Source organism: Bison bison, unplaced genomic scaffold, assembly GCF_000754665.1.
Source record: "Bison bison bison isolate TAMUID 2011002044 unplaced genomic scaffold, Bison_UMD1.0 scf7180017864136, whole genome shotgun sequence".
NCBI lineage: Eukaryota > Metazoa > Chordata > Mammalia > Artiodactyla > Bovidae > Bison > Bison bison.
The window spans coordinates 1,734,438-1,743,618 of record NW_011494708.1 but is presented as its reverse complement, the minus strand read 5'-3'; the positions used below and the strand labels follow the sequence as shown (position 1 = coordinate 1,743,618).

At 42.5% G+C, this 9,181-nt stretch overlaps 1 protein-coding gene across 1 annotated transcript in view; it reads left to right on the top strand.

Moving 5' to 3' along the window:
* Positions 1–9,181, top strand: part of PPARGC1A (peroxisome proliferator-activated receptor gamma, coactivator 1 alpha) — a 454,316-nt gene that overhangs the window by 217,324 nt on the left and 227,811 nt on the right. The window lies entirely within an intron of this gene.

Sequence of the window (9,181 nt, the reverse complement as noted above, 5' to 3'; positions counted from 1 at the left end):
CAATTAAAGATTTCATGAGGCTTTGGCAGACTCTCCTTTTTGATATTTTACCAGGTTCAGGCATAATAATGGGCTTTGGAGGCTAAGTGGTCAGCCAGGTCTGAATTCAAGACAAGTGATTCAGATCTTGAAAGTGTTGTGAAGCAGGACTTCAGAGCAGTAGAACAGAGCATTTCCAGGTTATCAAGAGTCTGGGGCAGGGGGAAGAGGACAATCGAGATGGGCTGGCAATGGCCATAGGACATTGCCAATGTAGAAGACCAGGGAGATGCTTTCTGAAGTGGGGCCATGGAGGGGTTGTTAAGAGTGAACTGTAGAAATCCTATGTCCAGTCTGATTATCATGATGATGAGTCCTATGTCCTGATGGTCAGGAGCATAAGTTCAGGTCAGCCACTAAGAGCTGAGCCCTAAGTTTCTCTAATACCGTCTTCACCAAGAAATGATCAGCTCTGTGCTGCCCGATGAGTTGGCTGGTTTACAGTAGACTTTTTCTCCCTGAAGGTTCATTTCCACATATACAGGCAGCTTCAGCTTTAACCACTCTAGACACTCTTCACAAAAATATTTCCTGCTTTCTAAGACTCACTGGGCACATGATGGCGGCTCCATTTGTAAAGACTCACTCTATCACTCATAGGACACAACAGTGTCCCCATGAGTATGAAAGGCATAATTGAAACCCAGATTTCTATCTTAGGGAGCAGGAGGTTATGTGCACAAAAAGCCTTTTTCCTGGATCTCATGTTAGATACCTCATTAACTTAAAAACAGAATGTGAATGTCAATTATAACCCTTGTTATTACTCATAACTGCAGTTCAGGTGAGTTGGCAGTTTTCCATACCTTCACAAACTGATAGCCTCCAGAATAAATGATATATCACCTGATGCCAATAGTCCTTAAAGAGCAATACTTGTGCACAAGTGGTGCAGGTTGCCACAGCTTCCACTGGAAGCTGCTTGTGGTCGTTTATCCTCTTCCTGCTGTTTCTGGTAGGCTCTGAGTTGACTGAATTCGGTCTTGAACGTGAAAGAGCTAGAGTTGTTACCTTTGGCTGTAGAGACTGTGGGTCAGAGAAGGTGGATGAGAAGGAAATTCTAGCAGGACCTTAGGGATGCAAAAGAGCAGTTTCTGTGCAGTGTTCAGATGATCCCAGGTGACCCCCAGAGTTCACAAACTAGAAAGCCAAGGGACTTTGGTGTGTTCCCTCCTGGGCTTGAACTTCTTTGTTTACTGTCCAAGTGTGGGAGTGAAATGCTCCATCACTTGGATGAGAGTCTCCGGTATGCATTTGCTGTAGAGTGTGTATGAGTTCCATGTGCCTGAGTCCATGAGTGTATGCTTGCTGCTGTATTTTTCCATCAAGACTTTAACCTGAGAGGGCTTCCCTAGTGGCTCAGTGGTAAAGAATCTGCTTGCCAATGCAGGAGACATGGATTCAGCCCCTGAATCCAGTCCCATGGATTCAGTGGAGTCTGGGAAGGTCCCACTTGCCTCAGAGTAAACACGCCTGTGGCCACAACTACTGAGCCTGTGCTCTAGAGCCTGGCAGCCGCAACTACTGAGTCCATGTGTGGCAACGACTAAAGCCTGAGAGCCCTAGAGCCTGTGCTCTCCAACAGGAGAGGCCAGAGCAACATGAAGCCCAAGCACAGCAACTACAGAAAAGCCTGCACAACAATCAAGACACAGCAGAGCCAAATCAATCAATCAATAAAATTATTAGAAAAGACTTTAACTTGAGAAACCAGTGTCCTGATGGTGAATGGTAAAGTCCCTATATGGATACATTTACCCATGAGTTCTAGAGGGAAGGGATGGAAAATTTTGACTTTTGTGTAAAAAAGGATGCCCCTACTTTGTAGTCTATTAGTATTCAGTTTCCTTATTTCATAGCCTAAAGGAAAAAGAAGGGGTGCCCCCTGGAGTTCTGTCTTTCACCAGGATGATGGCGGCCACTTCCATTGGCTCTTCAAACTGCAGGGTCCTGCTTCCGCTACTAGCTAATCATCTATCCCAGCACACGCCTGAGAGAAACCCACTACCCCTCATTATTATAGTTGAACAGATGGTTCGGAGCAGTTTTCTGCATTTCTGTATGATGCCAAGTGAAAATGAACACTCATGGGGACTCTCTGTTATTCTAAAACCAAGATCTTAGTTTGGGTATTTGGAGACCCTGCCCAAGACCGGAATTTTCAGTAGTCCTAATTTCCAGCACTTCTCTGCTCCTTGGGCAAATGTTATGGGGAAGCTGTGTGCTCTGAGGAGGCTGTGCAGGCAGTTCTAATTTATTTCTTTTCATTTCTTTATACTTTAGATATATATTTATCAAAACTTATTATCCTATGATCAGAAAAAATGTTACATATGCTCAATGATTTGTAGAAAGCAATCCTAAATAAACATACAGGAAATTAATGAATGATTAGTTATTGGGCATCAGTGCTTTCTGACATTACAAATTTCCTGATGTGTGTGTGTGTGTTTTTAATCTGTCTGTCCCACTAGAATACAGAAGGTAGAAATCTTGCTCGAGTCAATACAGCTTTCTCAGAAGAAGGATCAGTTCAGTCGCTCAATCGTGTCTGACTCTGTGCGACTCCATGGACTGCAGTACACCAGGCCTCCCTGACCATCACCCACTCCCACAGTTTGCTCAAACTCATGTCCATCAAGTTGGTGACGCCATCCAACCATCTCATCCTCTTTCGTCCCCTTCTACTCACACTTTCAATCTTTCCCAGCATCAGGGTCTTTGCCAATGAGTCAGTTCTTCACGTTAGGTGGCCAAAGTATTGGAGTTTCAGCTTCAGCATTAGTTCTTCCAATGAATATTCAGGACTGATTTGCTTTAGGATGGACTGGTTGGATCTCCTTGAAGTCTAAGGGACTCTCAAGAGTCTTCTCCAACACCACAGTTCAAAAGCATCAATTCTTTGGTGCTCAGCTTTCTTTATAGTTCAACTCTCACATCCATACTTGACTACTGGAAAAGCCATAGCTTTGACTAGACAGAACTTTGTTGCAAAGTAATGTCTCTGCTTTTTAATATGCTGTCTAGGTTGCTCATAGCTTTTCTTCCAAGGGGCAAGTGTCTTTTAATTTCATGGCTGCAAGTCACCATCTGCAGTGATTTTGGAGCCCCCCAAAATAAAGCCTCTCATTCTTTCCGTTGTTTCCCCATCTATTTGCCATGAAGTAATGGGACCAGAAAACAAAGATCATGGCATCTGGTCCCATCACTTCATGGGAAATAGATGGGGAAACAGTGGAAACAGTGTCAGACTTTATTTTTTTGGGCTCCAAAATCACTGCAGATGGTGTCTGCAGCCATGAAATTAAAAGACGCTTACTCCTTGGACAAAAGTTATGACCAACCTAGATAGCATATTGAAAAGAAGAGACATTACTTTGCCAATAAAGGTCTGTCTAGTCAAGGCTATGGTTTTTGCAGTGGTCATGTATGGATGTGAGAGTTGGACTGTGAAGAAAGCTGAGTGCTGTAAGAATTGATGCTTTTGCACTGTGGTGTTGGAGAAGACTCTTGAGAGTCCCTTGGACTGCAAGGAGATCCAACCAGTCCATTCTGAAGGAGATCAGCCCTGGGATTTCTTTGGAAGGAATGATGCTAAAGCTGAAACTCCAGTACTTTGGCCACCTCATGTGAAGAGTTGACTCATTGGAAAAGCCTCTGATGCTGGGAGGGATTGGGGGCAGGAGGAGAAGGGGATGACAGAGGATGAGATGGCTGGTTGGCATCACTGACTCAATGCACGTGAGTCTGGGTGAACTCCGGGAGTTGGTGATGGACAGGGAGGCCTGGCGTGCTACGATTCATGGGGTCGCAAAGAGTCGGACACGACTTGAGCGACTGAACTGAACTGAACTGAATGGGACCAGATGCCGTGATCTTAGTTTTCTGAATGTTGAGTTTTAAACCAACTTTTTCACTCTCCTCTGTCACTTTCATCAAGAGGCTCTTTGTTTTTTTTTCGCTTTCTACCATAAGGGTGGCGTCATCTGCATATCTGAGGTTATTGATATTTCTCCTGGCAATCCTGATTCTAGCTTGTGCTTCACCCAGCCCAGCATTTCACATGATGTACTCTGCATATAAGTTAAATAAGCAGGGTGACAATATACAGCCGTGATGTACTCCTTTCCCAATTTGGGACCTGTGTGTTTTTCCATGTCCAGTTCTTACTGTTGCTTCTTGACCTGCATACAGATTTCTCAGGAGGCAGGTCACATGGTCTGGTATTCCCATCTCTTGAAGAATTTTCCACAGTTTGTTGTGATCCACACAGTCAAAGGCCTTGGCATAGTCAGTAAAGCAGAAGTAGATGTTTTTCAGAAGAAAGATAGGATAGTCATTTCATAAATATTTGTTAAATGCATGGCTCAGCCATGAGGACTGAGTGAGGTAAGAAATGGTGGCAGCAATGTTAAATTCCACTTTATGAGTTGCTCCCCTTTAAATCTAACCTGAAGAAAACTGCCTTGAAAGTTTGTATTTATTGAGTGGTCTATTGTGTTTCAGGTACTGAGGTAAGTAGTTTGTTGATATGAATGAGTTTTTCATTTGCAGTTCTATGAAGTATGTACTATGATTATACCCATTTTTTAAATGAAATTACTAAAGTTGCAGAGGTTATAGATGTGCCCAAGAATTAGGACTAATAAGGTGAGTGACCGTAATTTGACTCCTGATTTGGCTAATATCAGACCCACTGCTTGCTTTGACTTGTTTTTTCAGCAAGCCAATCAATGAAGCTACTCTTAGGGTTCTCTAACGGTCAGACACTGTGTTGGGTGCCTGGCAGTGTGGTCTCTGCATTTTCTACCTGCTAAGGAGGAGAGGAGTGCAGGGCAGGGATTGGGGGAGGAGGTACTGGTGCGTCTGCATGCAGCAGTAGTGTAAACTGATAGGTTTCAGCCAACTTACTTCCCGGATAGTCCTGATGGAGGGGACAATGACAGTGAAAGACCCCGTAGCTGGACCAGAGTGACAGTCTGTTTGCAGGACATGCTGTGGCTGCTTCCAAAACAGATTCTAGTGTTAAGTCTGGAACAGAGATCTTGTCAGTTTCTCTCTGGTCGAGTTAAACCCAGAGCTGTCCCTTAAAAATATTGACCCAGTCAGTGTTTTACCCACTTCACTTCTTCTCGGAATGGAAGTTTACAGAGAGTTGTTTGTTGTCAACGAGGAGGAGAGAGTGAGAAGGGAAAAGCCAGCAATACATCGCCTGCCCAAAAAAGTGCAGCATCTCACTGCTAGTCATCCTAGCAGGCGGATCTTTCAGAACTGCTTATTAGTTTTCATTTCAGGGTGGATTGTTTTAATGTCACTCATGGTGCTTCATAATCATCACGCCCTCGCCAGAGAGGACACCTCTAACAAGAGCAGGATCAGATCCTGTTCTCAGAAAGAAGGGTGTGTTAGAATCTCCATCATTCTACCTTACTGGCTTCCTTTACTTGAAGATATAGTTTCAAAATGTTTCTGTTTGCTTACTAATACAAAGCTGTATAGGATAGACTCTATGTTTTATAATCACACTCTCAATTATGTAAAATTCTTGTAACATAGTGAATAATCATCAGAAATGTTTTGCCTTCCATTTTTTCCCTTCCCTGTATTTTTTTTTTTAATAGGCTGCGGGACACATTGCAGCAAATATTTCACACGGGAGATTGTGCCACCAAAATAATTAATGCCAGAAAGTTATGTGAAGGTCTTCCTGTATTAAGTAAACTAGCCTTTGCAGAAAATGGAAAGATAAATGGTGGGAGAGTTGAGAATAAAGCTGCTATAAAAATGGCCTAAGGTTTAAGATATATAAACTACAGGAAAAGAACCCACATATTTTTATCTTGGCTGAGAAAGGTTACTATTTTTCTAAGACAGTAACAGAACAATAACATCTTCAGTTAGCAAATAATTGCACAACTGTGTGATCAGATGCTTATAGAGGTTGCAAGGAAAAAAAAATTAACAGGGACTGTGCTTTGCCCAGCTTTTGTTTGCTGCCCTTCTAGTGATTAGATTCTGTCAATCAAAGACTATTTTTTATATAAAAAGCAATTAGGAGTTAGATTTCAGTACCTCTGAAGGGCAACCAAACTTGAACGCAGCTAGAGATTGCAGTTACTCTATGGCTAACATTATCATGGTAGTGGATTATAGGTATTGGCGTTTAGCTTTGTAAACTGTGCTCACCTAGGGATTTTAATAAACCGTGGATTGAAGTTTTATGTTTTCCCTTCCTGAGAGCATCTAGCATTTTTACACTGAGACTTTATTAGTTGTTCATATGGCTTCATCAAATCGCAATTCATACATAGAGGTACAAGGACTGAAAATAGATATATTCCAACCAGTGGAGTAGGATCGGTTTGTAAGTCGATATCTGCCGAGAAAAAAAAAGCTCCTAAGGACCCTTTGTGTTCCTTCTAAATAAACAGCTCTTTTTCTCCACGCTTCAAGTAAACTTTTATCTTCCCCAACTCAATGATCTAATGAGGGTCATGGTAATGATACAATAGGTGGACTCAGAAAGTTCAGGGGAGGGTCCAGGCTTCTCACATAACATCCCAACCCAGGGAGACCAGGCAGACCACTCGGGCCATGCTTCCCTCCTCTCTTTGTGCATTCCCAAGGCCCCTCATCTGTCCTGCCTTATTTCTGGTTCTCTACCATCTGCGGCGGGAACGTCTATTGAATATTCTGACCTCATTCTCTGGGTATTGCTCCCAGGATGTCACTGCAAGGTCTGTGCACAGAAGAGGTGACAGGAACGGCTGCACTGCAGAGCTGAGGTCTGCATGGCTGAGCCAGTGAAGAGAGTAGCCCTAAGTCCACATTTGTCCATCAGATCCACTAGAAGGATCTTCTGGCCCACACCCTCCACTGGACCCCATGTGGCAACTAGAATGCTGGTTTTGATTTGAACATATTGTCTCTCCTACCCTTTCCATTGTTTTTATCACTTATCTCTTCAATGCTTTCTCTTAAGATAATAATAGAGTCTGGCCAGAGTGTGACTCCTGACCCATTTCACCCCACATCCATGTGCCTCTTGCTCTCTGGGCTCCAGCAACATGGCTGTCTCAAAGCATTACTTCTGTCTACTAAAGGACCTTTTGATATGAAGTTGCCTCTACACAAAAGCCTCTGCCTGTAACCGTCACCTTTAATTCTTCTCAAGCAGGATATCCCAGCTCATTCTTCCCTTCTCAGGGGAGTCCTCCCAATGAGGTCGTCACCCTATTGTGCACTCCTTCTTAGCACCAGGCACCTCTCCTTTCAAGCATTTACCATGCTTGTACCTTTATCTGTCTCTCCTTAGTAGATGGTAAGCTTCATGTGGGCAGGGGCCACTTCTGTTTGACCTCATCATTTCATCTCTAGTGCTTAGCGTAGTGCCTGCCACTGAGGAGGCAGTTGATAAATCTCGGTTAAAATGAGGAAAAGACAGAGAATGAATGAGAGGGAGTGGTAGATAGATCATGTGCAAACACACACTAGAGAGGGAAAGAAGAAGTAAGGAGGGAGAGAAGTGGAGAGAGATAGAGAGAGAGAGAGAGATGGGCAATTCACTCCCCTGTAGCCTACTGAAGAGAGTGATGACATGGCTCTCCATTTCTGCTTTGAATAGTGCATTTCACTGAATCTAAGATACATAATTGTATGATACATGATTACTTTCATCACAGAGAAAGAACAAACATAGCCTGTTAAACTATTACATACTATTGATTGTAAAATGCCAATTTTAGACATCAAAACTTCAGATGGCAACATGTGAAAAGATGAGCATCTTAGAGTTGATGCACATTAGAGCTGGATTACATTAAATCTAGTAAGAATGAGCTCAGTCAATAGTCAGATGGATGTGGGTTGAAGAATGATGGCCTTGAGGATTAATGCTATAGCACACCAGTTTTGAATGTCAGAATGCCACTGCTGACCTCAGCAGTGTTTTTTCCATTTTTTTCTTTTCTGTAGTGTGACTTGGATTAGGGTACATCAGCACTAAATTTCAGATGGTTGGGATTAGGAGAGGCAGTCTATATTTTTTTTTAATTTTTTAAAAATTTTATTTTATTTTTAAACTTTACATAATTGTATTAGTTTTGCCAAATATCGAAATGAATCCACCACAGGTATACATGTGTTCCCCATCCTGAACCCTCCTCCCTCCTCCCTCCCCATACCCTCCCTCTGGGTCGTCCCAGTGCACTAGCCCCAAGCATCCAGTATCGTGCATCGAACCTGGACTGGTAACTCGTTTCATATGATATTATACATGTTTCAATGCCATTCTCCCAAATCTTCCCACCCTCTCCCTCTGCAACAGAGTCCATAAGACTGTTCTATACATCAGTGTCTCTTTTGCTGTCTCATACACAGGGTTATTGTTAGTATCTTTCTAAATTCCATATATATGTGTTAGTATACTGTATTGGTATTTTTCTTTCTGGCTTACTTCACTCTGTATAATAGGCTCCAGTTTAATCCACCTCATTAGAACTGATTCAAATGTATTCTTTTTAATGGCTGAGTAATACTCCATTGTGTATATATACCACAGCTTTCTTATCCATTCATCTGCTGATGGACATCTAGGTTGCTTCCATGTCCTGGCTATTATAAACAGTGCTGTGATGAACATTGGGGTACACGTGTCTCTTTCCCTTCTGGTTTCCTCAGTGTGTATGCCCAGCAGTGGGATTGCTGGATCATAAGGCAGTTCTATTTCCAGTTTTTTAAGGAATCTCCACACTGTTCTCCATAGTGGCTGTACTAGTTTGCATTCCCACCAACAGTGTAAGAGGGTTCCCTTTTCTCCACACCCTCTCCAGCATTTATTATTTGTAGACTTTTGGATCACAGCCATTCTGACTGGTGTGAAATGGTACCTCATAGTGGTTTTGATTTGCATTTCTCTGATAATGAGTGATGTTGAGCATCTTTTCATGTGTTTGTTAGCCATCTGTATGTCTTCTTTGGAGAAATGTCTATTTAGTTCTTTGGCCCATTTTTTGATTGGGTCATTTATTTTTCTGGAGTTGAGCTGTAGGAGTTGCTTGTATATTTTTGAGATTAGTTGTTTGTCAGTTGCTTCATTTGCTATTATTTTCTCCCATTCTGAAGGCTGCCTTTTCACCTTGCT